Source organism: Protopterus annectens, chromosome 2.part2, assembly GCF_019279795.1.
Source record: "Protopterus annectens isolate FY-2018-M chromosome 2.part2, PAN1.0, whole genome shotgun sequence".
Classification (NCBI taxonomy): Eukaryota; Metazoa; Chordata; order Ceratodontiformes; family Protopteridae; genus Protopterus; species Protopterus annectens.
The window spans coordinates 873,150,021-873,164,093 of NC_056730.1; the positions used below are offsets into that span (position 1 = coordinate 873,150,021).

The 14,073-nt window shown below is 38.0% G+C and overlaps 1 long non-coding RNA gene and 1 other non-coding gene across 2 annotated transcripts in view; both read left to right on the forward strand.

Annotated features, from left to right (window-relative positions):
* The window catches only part of LOC122795831, a 197,129-nt gene that overhangs the window by 112,292 nt on the left and 70,764 nt on the right, over nt 1-14,073 (forward strand). The window lies entirely within an intron of this gene.
* On the forward strand, nt 9,088-9,220 carry LOC122796099. Its single transcript, XR_006363932.1, has one exon. It is a non-coding gene; the product is annotated as a small nucleolar RNA SNORA13 (small nucleolar RNA).

Below are 14,073 nucleotides of genomic sequence, written 5' to 3' on the forward strand. Positions count from 1 at the left end.
TCCCCTTGACTCATATCTTATCAGACCCATTGTTGAGCAGAATGCACCTTTCAACATGTATTTACCTAAACATACAACACAATTTAAAAGACCTTAGAGATTCATAACTAAAAAGATCATTGACCTCAAAAATTGTAGTTAGTAGGAAAGACTGTCAGCCCGTCCTCTGTACTCAGTCTCCCCCATGGAAATCTACATCTAGCCTTTCATGCCATGAAAAAATTAACCATATTTGATCTCCTATTGCCATAACGGTTAAGGAATTTACCTTATAAATACAAGGTGCAGGATTTGATTTTCAAATGGTATAATTGGCTAGGCTTAAAATGGCCCACAAGGGGCAAGCACTAACCCATGAACCTATATCTTTCTGAACTAATGGTGCATCAAATACTTGTTTAAAAGAACTACATCTTCATATGACACATTAACATGATGGAGTCATATCCCAATGTATCCTTCACCTCTGGAACAAATTTCCACTAAATGTCAAGCAGAGTAGCACCCTTGCCACCTTCACGGTAAACTTAGATAATTGGATGAGCAGCCTCAAATTCTCTCCTGCACTGTCTTGTCTTTCCCTCCCTGAGTCTATTGGGAAATTCTGCAGACTGATTGCCTAGTATTTACCTATGCACCAAGGAACCTATGGCTTCTGTGGACAACCTCCAGAACCCCAGCTTGAGTTATTTTACTGGTCTTGGCCAGTTAGGGAGTGTTGAAATGATTGAGGAAAAAGACAAATAGTAAATCAAAATGATGTAAAAGAAGAAAGAAAGAACCCAGATGGTGGGAGGAGTCCATGATGGGGGGGGGGGGGTAATCAATGAATATGCAGAGCATAAAAGGAAAATGAGACAGGAGTGTACCAAAAAGGAAGACTATGTAATACTGAGTGAATATGGATTGTCATCATTGGTCAACAGCAGCTCTCTCGTCCATACCTGTTCTGAATCTGCCACCGTAATGGGTATGTAAATCCAAAATGGGTGGTGTAGTTAGTATCTAACTACTATTTACGAAGAAGTGATAAGACTTAACATCCAAAACAGTTTATACTGGCATATTGAATACAGAGCTACATATGCAAGATATTAACAAAGCACTTAATGTAGTACAACATTTGATTGCGTCAGCCTCCGTTTACCTACTGCAAGGCTGAGTAATTGCTTACAACAATTCTGGGTCCCCTGCGCCTATTAGTTAACAATTTGGAAAAGAAAAACAGATGCTTCACAACAGCGCAATAGCTTTGCATACGTACGACAAAAGGTTTGAGAACGTGTGACGTTAGAACGTCGTGAAGTGTTACGTGTGGTCTGTCTTCATTTTTCACTCTGAAAACTCTTTAGCAACTGTTTTGGTAAAGTTTAAAGTATTTTTTTTTTTTCATTCTAAAACTATGCAGATGTTTATGTAGAGCGCAGTCTTGTATTTGGGTATTAATTAATGCTGAATTGTTAGCAGACGTGTAGGTTAAGGATGTTTAGAGAAGTCCTTAACTTGCCTGGCTGACTCGTTATCACTGTCTTGTGGTGTAGGGCCCTTATCCAAACCGGGGAAGTAACATGTGCTTGTAACAAACTTATTTTGTTAGTGTAAACGCCTCATTATGAAGATAAGTAGCTATTTGTTGGTTACTGAGTGTTTTAGTGTGGGTCGTATTATGTCCCGAAGAAAGTAAGTGACTTCACGTGTGGCAGTGGGGGAATCGTGGTAGTTTCTTTCAGCGGTAACTCATCTGTTTCTTAAAAGCTGTTTGTGTTAATGTGATTCGGGTTTGTGGTGAAGAGTATGCAACTCTGTTCTTTCCCACATGTACGTCAACGGTTACATTAGAAGGGTTGGGGTGATGTGGGCAAAAAATTGCCAAAATGGAGCTGGGCGTAATTTAAGTGTATTAACCCACCAGATGCGCAGTAGCAAGCCTCTCCCAAACCTCGCCTGCGAGCATGTTGCTTACTACGCTCACGGCTCCCAGCATGCAGATTGCCACGCCCACCGCCTTGCAATCATATCTTTGCTTTAAAATCCCACCGCCTTGCAATACATTCATATCTTTGACATATCTTTAACAAACCCAAAAAACTAAGTAATAACGCGGATGCCATTGCTTTCAAAGCAAACTGCAGCGCTCAATAACCGAAGGCAAACAAACCCGAAAAACTAAGTACTAACAATGCGGATGCCCTTGCATTCAAATCAAACTTGGATCTTTATTTGGCAAACAAATCTACTACTACTTCTATTTCAATTTGAAAGACAGCAAAGCACTCAATGGAGTCAGTTTTCCTTGTCAGACCCTTCATCAAGATCGACTGCTTCAGCGTCCTGGTACTCTTTGAGATTACAAAAATATTTTGAAACAAGATTTGAAAGCAATGGCATCCGCGTTGTAAGTACTTAGTTGTTTTTTTAAGCTTTCTTTCTTTGAGTGTATTAGTCCTGTGTGTCAAGGGATAGTGATAAATACTAGATGCAACACCTTCAGATCAATGGATGGGTGACTGCAAATTCTCTCCGGGGGTGGTGCCTATGTTTCTCCTGGACAGGGAAGTCATCGACTACCATAGACTCTTACCTCTGTGAACTTCACTCGAGCACAACACACAGGGCAACCCCTGACTGCTAGCTGACAGCACCAGTCATTAGCGCACACCAAGGAAAAAAATCAGAAACATTGATCACAGGGTTGTGAGACGAAATAATGGCCATCCGCTGGATTTTATTCAATGGAAATCTATAGTGACATAACGCAAGCACGTTGTCAATCACGGTAGATTGTCGTTGTCAAACCACGCCCAATGGTATGTCAATCACGGCGGACACGCCCATTCCTGCACGGACTCGACGGTGGGTTAATACACTTCAATTACGTCTGGAGCTGTACCACGGTTAGCAGCAAACTGTAAATTAAAACTGTGTCTTACTCAGCACAGCAGTTCAGTTAGCAGCAAACTGTAAATTTAGACTATCTTATGCGGTGGTGGTCACAGCAAGACGTCCCGTTCGATTCTCAGCTAGAGCGTCCTCTGTGTGGAGACATGCGTGAATGGGCGTACCTTCGTTGAAGGTAGTGCGTCAGGGCCGGCAACTCGGCACGTAAAAATCAACAGCCAATCATTAGCAGACCGGAGTTCCGCTGTGGCGACCCCTAAAAAGCAGAAATACGCAACAGTCTTATTCTGCACAGCAGTTCAGATCTGCTGCTGATAGTGCATTTGATGGCAGCTGCTTTTATCCCCTTCACCCCCCCCCACTTCTAAAAATAAAGGAATATAAGACTGATGGGGTCAGTGGGGTGACTCTCATTCATTGTCCAGCAACAGATGCATATAGAAGTTTATTTATTTTACATTGTTGACCGGGATAGTCTGACTGGATGCGTGTCCATTTTCAGCGGAGGCCCGGGGAGAAAAGCTCCAAGGGTAAGCAGATACAGCATTACATAATACCAGCATTACATATTATAAACAGATTATTTATAGAGATTACATAAGTAAGCAAGTTAAACAAGTTCCACAGGTTAAAGTTGGTCCTGAGCACAAGTCAGGATTAAATTAAATTACACAGTAAACTGGTTAACAGATTTTTACACATTCTAGAGAGAGTTAGCCAGGCTTGATACATTGACATAGCCAGTTAAGTGACAAATGTTGTTTGAGTCTAGTTTTAAATTGACCTAAGGTGGAAAGTAAGGTAATATCAGCTGGAAGTGAGTTCCAGGATCTACTTACAGAGTTTGCAAAGAGAGTCACCGGCTGTGTTATTAATTTTGCTAGTCTGAATTAGTAGTTTGTTAGAGGATCGAAGCGGTCTAGGATTGTTATAGGGGGTGATAATATTTTTAAGTGCAGGAGTATTGTCCGGATTATAGAGGATTTTATAGGCCATAATCCGTTGGTTATACTGGATTAGGTTAGGTAGTTCAAGCCAACCATGCTGATTTAGATTGATGCAATGATGTGTCCTAAAAGGCAGCCCAGTGGCAAACCTGGCAATGTGGTTGTAGCAAATTGAGAGTTTAAGGACAGTCTTGTTCAAATTTGAGAGTAGAGGGGATGCATACAGAAGGGTTGAAAGAAGGTGAGAGCGAGCTATGGCAATTTTAGCTGGAGGGGTTAGGAAGGCTTTTATTCTGTAAAGTGACCCTAGTTTTTTATTGATAGTTTTTGATAGTTTGGTTAACATGTAGGTCAAATTTGAGATTATTGTCTATGATGACACCTAATAGTTTTGTAGATGGGTCAGGGGAGATTATTGTGCCATCATTTGATTTTATGGTAAAGGTGAAAGCGGTAGACCTACGTGTTGGTGAAAATAACAGCATTTTAGTTTTTTGGGGATTTAGGATCAGACTATGTTCAGAAAGCCAGTTTTCTATTGTATTAAAGGTGGTCTGGGTAGGCAAATCAGAGTAGAGTCATCAGCATATTGGATACAGCTGACTTTTGGGATGACAGTATAAAGGTCGTTAATGAAGATGAACAGCAAGGGCCCTAGTATAGAGCCTTGTGGTACTCCGAGGGTGTTAGGTAGAAGGTTATAGAGTTTGTTCTGCCAGAGGACAGCCTGCTGTCGACCATTCATGTAGGATTGAAACCATTGGAGGGCTCCAGTATCTAGACAGAATGTTTGCAGGGTGTGGATTAAAAGTTGGTGATCAACCATATCGAATGCCTTGGAAAGATCCAAAAAGAGGCCTGAGGATATATAATTATTGTTGCGATTATGGTTTATGGTGTTGGTAAAGGCTAGGAGGGCTGAAGTAGTGCTGTGATGAGGACGGAAGCCATGCTGAGTGTCTGCCATAAGGCGATTTTTGGATTAGGTGTTGCATGAATTGTCTATGGATACATTTTTCCAAAATCTTTGCAAGTGGAGAGAGTATAGCTATTGGCCTATAATTGGAGAATTCAGTAGAGCTGCCTCCTTTGTGAAGTAGATGGCAGGCTATCTCGGAATTTAAGTGTTTTTGAGGTGTTCAAAAGGGATTTGGAGATTAGTGCAGCAACTTATTGCAGACATTTTACTGATATGTGGTGATGAAGAGTTTAGTCATAGTGCAAAGCTCTGTTTGCTTAAAAGTCTTGCGCTTTGTGTGGTGTTTGAGAGGTTAAGTTCATGGATGCAAAGCAGTATGGTTGTGAGGAGATTTCTAGTCCAGGATGATCCCAGAGTACCACTTTTGTTCACACAGAGGGGAATCGAGTGAAGTGGTATGGGTGCTTTTTTGACTGACCTCCGCAGTGTAGGGAAGTCCCAGGGCAAGACCCAGGACATGTTGGGAGAAATTGTATCCAGCTCACATGTGAATCCAACAGCATTAGCTGGGCCAAGGAAGTCTTGACTACCCTGTTCAGCTGCTACCTCCACGACCTGCATTAGTACATGTAGTTTAGAAAAGGTATACATTTGTGCCTTGTTTGACAAGTCTTTTTCCTTTTTAAACAGAACAGAGAGATTGAAACAATTGTATTTGCTGCCTGAGTTATAAATGTTAGTTTTAAAACTGCAATCAAAAGAAATAAAAAGAAATATAAGCCTGTTAGGAGTTAATGCGCTTGCCAAAAAAGCTGAAAACCAAAATAAAAAACAAAATCCAAGTGGCAAGAGCAAAACAAAGCAGATGTCCCAAAGTAGCATATAAATATCCTTGATACTTCAGTAGTCCACAGTATATGAATGAATAACCGGTACTGCAACTAGTTCAGTATAAAGAATATATAATTTATTTTTCACAAACAGGTTAGCGCTTTCACCAGATGGCTTCATCAGACCTACTAAAACATTTCACTCATCAGTTTAAATACAAAAAATGGCGGGAAAAGCAGCCAGTCTTAAAGTGAAAGAATCAATTGTCATTTCCAACCCGTATAAAATCAACTCAACTGTTCAAATATGTACAATAAAACAATAATCAAAAACATTCATATAAATGTCTAATATTTAATGCACTAAAAACATAAATCCTACTCAATCCATAGATAAAAATATCTAAAATGTATATGCATGTCTGAAAAATATATACGTACATATAAACATAGATATATATCTCGATAAAAGGTAAAAAACATATTCATGTTACAAAATAAAATGAAACCTGTGATATGTATGTATAAATAGGGGGACTATAAATGGTGAACTATAATATTAAACAAGGATAGATACATATCTAAACATGACCTAAGCCTTCAATTTCCTCATCTTGAGGAAAGGTTGAATGGGGACCTTACCATTTAATCCAGGGCTTATATCAGATCTGAATCTCATGATCCAGTTAGTTTCCCTCGCTTCTGTAAAAGTCTTAATGTCCCCTCCTCTAATACTCCTGAATATATTTTCCACTATTTTAAATCTAAAACTATGCCCCTCTCCTCTCTCTGACATGTTTTGCTAGGGCATTGGTCATAGATCTTATCCTGATGTGATACATATGCTCACGCATCCTATCCCTCAGACACCTATTGGTCTTGCCAATATAGAATGCGGAACATCCCAAGCAAGATGCTAAATAAACAACATCAGTGGACATACAATTGCCCTTAGCTCGAAACGTGAAAGCGCCAAAACCAGAAGGATGTATGAATGTAGGATCAGAATCAATCAAAAAGCAAAAATTACAATGGTTACAAGGTGAAGTGATACTGGGTTCATTGGAACTATCTTGTCTACTATCTCTCGGGTAACACAACAGTCTCTTTAAATTCATTTTATTCTTATAGACAAATTTAGGTGTAACCCCTATCACTTCTTTTATAATCGGATCCACTGATAAAATATGCCAATGTGTCTTAATTACATCTTTTATAATTCCTACATCTTTAGTATAGAAAATTGGGAAAATTACATTATTAGACTCCATTCCCCCTCTAGGCTTTCTGTCTTCCAGAAGATCATAGTCATGTGTCCTAGTAGAGAAATAAGGAGCTGCTACATTAGATCTCAACTCATTAATATCTAGCATCCCATTGATCAAATCTCTATTATAATAATTCCGTGCTCCTAACCTCTGATGTAAATCATCTAATCCTTTCCTAAAGTTCAAATCTATCGGATTATATCTAGAGATACGCACGGCCTGTCCTCTGACAATATTATATACATATCCAGGATGCATACTATGTAGTTGTATTCTTATGACAGGACTTTCTATATAATCCTGTATTAATCATACCATTTCCCAACTTCTCTACTTAAATGTCAAGAAAAGGAATCAGAAGACCAATCAACAGTAAACTTAAGATATCTAGTAACAGAATTCACCTCACTAACAAACTCATCCAATTCATCAGATGTACCTGTCCATAAAAGGAACAGGTCATCTACAAACCGTCTATAAAATGGGACAAAACTGTTGTAATTGGTCATCTGAAACATATACCTGTATTCCCATTCTGCCATAAAGAGGTTGGCGTAGCTATTGGCACAAGAAGTGCCCATAGCCACGCCATCCCTCTGTAGGAAAATTCTATTATTAAAACAAAAAAACATTAGATTCCAATATGACTTCCAAAAAAGTCATTAACAAATCTATTTCAATGCCATCTATGTCTGACATTCTCTTTAAATAACTATCTACCATCCCTATCCCTTCCAGGTTAGGAATCACTGTAAATAAAGACTGGACATCCATAGTGACAAAAATATATACATATGACAGGTTTCATTTTATTTTGTAACATGAATATTTGTTTTTTTACCTTTTATTGAGATGTATATCTATGTTTATATGTATGTATATATTTTTCAGACATGCATATACATTTTAGATATTTTTATCTATGGATTGAGTATGATTTATGTTTTTAGTGCATTAAATATTAGATATATATATATATATATATATACATATGAATGTTTTTATTGATTATTGTTTTATTGTATATATTTGAACAGTTGAGTTGATTTTATACGGGTTGGAAATGACAATTGATTCTTTCATTTTAAGACTGGCTGCTTTTCCCGCCATTTTTTGTATTTAAACTGATGAGTGAAATGTTTTTGTAGGTCTGATGAAGCCATCTGGTGAAAGCGCTAACCTGTTTGTGAAAAATAAATTATATATTCTTTATACTGAACTAGTTGCAGTACTGGTTATTCATTCATATACTGTGGACTACTGAAGTATCGAGGATATTTATATGCTACTTTGGGACATCTGCTTTGTTTTGCTCTTGCCACTTGGATTTTGTTATAAATGTTAGTTTTAAAACTGTTCAAGCAGTGATTTGACACCACATACATAAGTAAAGGTCGTAGGCCTAACATGTTTTGTCGGGCACTAGCCTTTATTTATCCTTTGCAGTATTCTGCATTGTGGTTAAGGATTTAGGTAAGTAATTTGACATTGCCATGTTTTTCTGGTGATTTCAGTACTTTTTGTATTTCAAGCCTTGATTTATGTGTTGGTGATGGCAGAAAATGGTGCCCATTATTCTAACATGGATGGGGGGGTCACCTTAGTACTGATTCCTATGGTACTCCATTGGTAGCTGTCTCCATCTCAAAGTCCTTTTGCCATTATTCTTTGTACTCTTCCAGCAAGACATTTTAGTTTACTTAATACTATCCCACACTCCACTCAACTGTGCCTGATTTGCGTACTGTGTTTTTGTGTGTAGTGCTGAGTCATGTACCTTGCTGGGGTTGCTACTGCTGTTAAATCATTTTGAATGGTCTGATTTATTTTTTGTAGGTTGCACTTTTGTAAGCTTGAAATGCAGAAGTGTTAAATGCAGTAGCAGAAAAAAACTGACAGGTTTTTTTTAACCTTTATTGAACTCTTTGGTCTTGTCAAAAGTATTGAATGTAGAGTGACCAATGTCTTTGCCTTTCTTGACTGCTTGTTAGTTGGTGTTGAATGTTCCCCTAAGAAGAACGCATGAATGTAAACTGCCAAACGCTGGATGGATACATTCCGTTCTGCTGCAAGTCTTGTGTAGTGCAGTTTTATTCTGATCACAGTGCAAGTACTGCATAGCTTAATCATTCAGAACATTGCTTAAAGGGGATAGAGATGAAAGGTATTGTGCTGCAGTAGTGATCTTGGGTCGTCTGAATGCATGTGCTTTTAGGGCTTTAATATGCCCTTGTGTTGCCCATTCACTTTGCAGCTAGTGAATGTGGTGTCAAAAAGGGCAAACAGTAAAGTCATTGCAGAGTGTCTGATGAGCTTTGGAAACTTTCAGAAGCTGTTACTCCTCTCTTTGAAACACTTGGTTTTAAATGGGTATGCTGAATGTGTGTGTGGGCCAATCCAGTTTGCATGTGCTGGCCACTGTTAATGTGGCTTTTATGCTGCGTAAGTAGTAGTGAGAGATGATGGTAGCTGCTGGATTTGTTTACAGAGAAATGAGGTTGTGTAAACTGTAGTGTTTTATGTTGGTGTACTTTGTGTTAATGGGTCAGAATATGCAGAAGTTTGAGGAATGCTATAGGCATGGGAAATGGCACTCTGCACCCCTTCATGGGTGCATTTTGAGTGACTGAATCTCGAAGAGGGCCTTACTTTGGCATTAAGAAAAAAAGAAAAGGCTTGGATGGATTTTGAGAATAGAAGATCTTTTCAACTCCTTCCAGTATTGTCAGATTTTACTTGCCTAACTTTACCACAGCTGTCTTTGACTATGCTTAAGAATGCAAGAGTTCAGTCAACATCTTGCTACCATACAGAACTTGCATTACTGCTAGCTGGATTTTAAAATAGTATTTTTTCAGTTCAGCCTTTATTACGGCATAGATTGTGCTACTGTGTCCATGATTTGAAATGGAATTCCTTTATCAGTCTTGGTCACTGACCGTATGTCATACCCTCAAGAGCGTCTCTATTGAATGTAATTTTTTTCCCTGGTTTTTCTGGTATGTAAGCAGCAATACTTCAGCAGTCATATCATTCCATACAGACCAGGGGGGGTGCTTTTGTTGCCAGAAGGCAGTAGCTGCATATGCACTTTAGCTACTTTAAATCCTTCAGGTAGCTGACGTGGTAGGTTCAAACACTACTGATGTCTCTGAAGGTGGACACAGTATCGTCGGAGGCGGTTAAAGGTATGGTCTCTGTATTCAAGTACCACATACATTGGTTTGTGTGCCTGCTTTCAGTGTACTTTTGCAGCGTACCATATTACTGCCACTGTTCCTCCCTTTTGGTTTCCTATACATGGATTAACATAACATTAATAGTGAAAATTATGTGTACGTTATAACCTTTTTTTTATGTGAATTGACTGACATGCCACCCTTTGAAAGTAGCTTTTGTGAATTTGGTGAGACTGGTGTGGCAGTTTTAAACTGCGTTCTTTTAGATTAATATAGTCTGTTTTTTGGTGTGTTGTAGCAATTAAATGCAAAAGTGCAGTCAGTGTACCTGGGTTAAGGAACAGTCTGAAGTTTGTGCTTGTTACTACCAAGAGAATTCAGGTTGTCCTTGAGATCTAAATTCAATAATATCAGAGTACACAGGTTTGAAATTGTAAAACAGAAATATGTACTGTGGTAAAAAAAGACTACAGCAACCAAAATTCCTATTTCAATCAAATATAGGACTATAGAAAGTCAAGCTATTTAAAAAAGGTGGAGACAGAATGTAGTAGTTGTATTTTTATGCGTCTGCCTATGATCTTTTAGAGAGAGGGGAAATTTGCACTAAATTTGTGCAGAGTAGTCCGTATTTTCCAGTGTGAGCTCCTAAAGCAAACTGTTTTTCATTATTTTTGTCCCCCCCCAAAAAAAGCATGCATTCTGGTAGAGCTTTATAACAGTGGGAACTTTTAGAAGTTGTCATACCTTTTCCAGCACACATGAATCTGCCCTACCATCTAAAGCAGTGATGGTGAACCTATGACACTAGTGTCAGAGGTGACACTCCATGACATTTTGGGTGACACCAGCGTTCCAACACCAGAGTTACCAAAGAAACTGCATTTGTGAAGTGCATTGAATTATTTTGTGCCAAGAGCCAGTTTAACAACACTACTGCAGAGGTAACGAAGTTATTGCCCTCAAAGACTATTTTGGTTTACGATGGTCTGCAAAAGGACATTGCTGACATTGTTTTCCTTTCGTGGTTACACTTCTGCAAAGGGCAAGTAGCTGCATTTCTAGGAGTGTGCTGTTTTACATTCTTCTGAACTCGCCCTTAATCCCTGCTAAAACTGGCAACTTTTTACACTTAATGGCAATAATTAGATTTATAGGCTTTTTTTACTTCAGAAAATGTATTAATTCGTGTTCATTTTTTTGTTCTGTCTAATAGTACTAGTAGTTTAAAACTGTCCATGTCTCTTATTTCTAGATTTCTCCCTGATTCTGTTGAGCTTTATGCCTGATGTATTGAGAGCCATGCTGTTTAGTTTAATTCTTTTGTTTGGGGGGGGGTGACACGCAAGCAGAGTCAAGTTAGGCATTTTCCACATTTTTGGCACGCCAAACCTATAAGGTTCGCCACCACTGATCTAAAGAGAAGTGCTTTGCTGTTTGTGCAAATATTTTTTGAAGAAATGTATCTTTCTTTTCTGAAGAAATGTCACTGAAGAAAATGTCCAAAAGTAGACATTCCCACTTTTTTTTATTTAAGACCCATGAAAATTGTAAGGCAATTTACAACAGAGTATGATCTTTAGTATTTTTGAATTCCTTGGTCTGTTGCAACATACGAACCCCTTGCATTTAATGCTATTTCTTTAAAGAATGTTACATTACCAACAACTGTTACTTGGTTAATACTTTTATTAACACAAATCTTATAATGACGATAAGAGCAATTAATGCGGAAGTTGTAGTACCCCACCATAGACACATAGCCATTATTACTGATCTATTTTTATGCTTCCTTAAACAAGTTCAGTCTTGCAGTTGCACACAAGCATTTCAAAATCTTGTCATGTTAACCCTTGCTAAACCTTGTATTAGAAACAAGCATATTTCTTTTGCATTGCATAATTTCATTATTGCTTTGGGAAACGAATATTTAAAAAAAGCAAGTCCAAGAAATATCACTCTCCACAGGATTAACGCTACCTGTGCCAAACAGTCCAAGCACATAAACTAACATAAAAGGCACAGTAGCGATGCAGGCAGTAAACACAGCACTAACCGAAATGCAGGAAACAAAGCTGAAAAAAACTGCTGCTTCATAAACTTTAAAATTTGGATTTATTGTGATACAAACAGGAGACGTGGTAAGCACTTTCACCTGGATAGGCTTCTTCAGACCAAAAGAATCCCCCCCCCCCTTGTACACCCTTGTATGGCAAAAAAGGCGCCAAAAACAAATAAACCATTAAAGGCACAATACAGCTATCATGGTGCATAACATAAAGTGCTTACTCTAAAATACATTAACCATAGTAAAATAAACACCTATACCACTCATAAAACATGAATAGAGATGCATAAAAACAAAAATCTGCAAAAATTCATACTAATTGCACAACACTAACAATAAATCCTCTCATAAATGTGCTCTCATAATATATGTAAAAAGCACAGTCATACATATCACTTCAATCTCCTGGACTTCAGGAAAGGTGTCAATGGTACTTTCTCATTCAGTCCAGGAAAAACATCTGCTCTAAGTAATCCATTGAGATTCAATACTCTCAGTTCTACCCCTCACATCCCCCTCCCCAAAACTAGTGTGTGTAAGATCTAATACTTTAAAACGAAAAAGATTTGTGGAATCATTGGATAAGACATGCTTGGACAGAGCATTGACAGTGGAATGAATCCTGATCTGATAGAGATTTTATGTAGGCAAGACTGACAGGAGGCTGAGGGACAGAATAAGGGAACATCTCTATCAGATCAGGATTCATTCCACTGTCAGTGCTCTGTCCAAACATGTCTTGTGATGTGAGGGGTAGAACTGAGAGTATTGAATCTAAATGGATTGTTAGACTTAGAGCAGATGTTTTTCTTGGACTGAATGAGAAAGTACCATTGACACCTTTCCTGAAGTCCAGATGAAGTGATATGTATGACTGTGCTTTTTACATATATTATGAGAGCATCTTTATGAAAGGATTTATTGCTAGTGTTGTGCAATTAGTATGATTGTTTGCAGTTTGTTTTTATGCATCTGTGTTCATGTTTTATGAGTGGTATAGGTGTTTTTATTTTACTATGGTTAATGTATTTTAGAGTAAGCACTTTATGCACCATGATAGTTGTACTGTGCCTTTAATGGTTTGTTTTGTTTTTGGTGCCTTTTTTGCCATGTAAGGGTGTACAAGAGGGGGTTTCTTTTGGTCTGAAGAAGCCTATACAGGTGAAAGCGCTTACCACGTCTCCTGACTCACAATAAATCTGAATTTTAAAGTTTATGAAGCAGCAATTTTTTCAGCTTCAGTTTCCTGCATTTCGGTTAGTGCTGTGTTTACTGCCTGCATCGCTACTGTGCCTTTTTATGTTAGTTTATTTAAAAAAAAAAAAAGCAATTTACAGGAAAATGTGATCCTGTGTACTTAATAGCCTTTCTTCATTGTTAACAATTACTTGTTTGACAGTTTTATAACACATTTGCTCTGTTATATCTGAGATACCTCCATAAGTTGCATTTGCTATCAACTTTGTAACTTTCCATATTGCCTTAGTGGAACCATACCAGTGAGAAAATTCAGCTTCTGAAATAACACCATTTCCTATGTCCAGCTGTTTTAAAATCTTTCCCTATTTTTTTATCATGAACCTCCCTCTTTTCCTGGTGATTTTTTTTACCATGTCCTCTGGTAATGTGCGAGTAATTTTCATTATTGGAACTACATACTCTGTAACAGAATTTCTTCTCTTTCATGTCTTCCTTAAAAGAAGTATTGTGTTAACTCCCATGCTGTTTTTATTTTATACTCAAGCGTTTTTACATGACCATAGTTCTTTTGAAAACAGTATCCCTTTTCCTATTTTTATCAACTGTAAATGTTTTTTATGGCTGATTTACAACTCTACTTTTATAAGATTTTTTTAAACGTAAAAACGTGTATGTGTAACCTCTACAGGGACTGCATATAATGGCATTTTTCCCTCTGTAAGGAATTTGGCTAAAAACCCAACAATTTTACTTATCACGTGCCT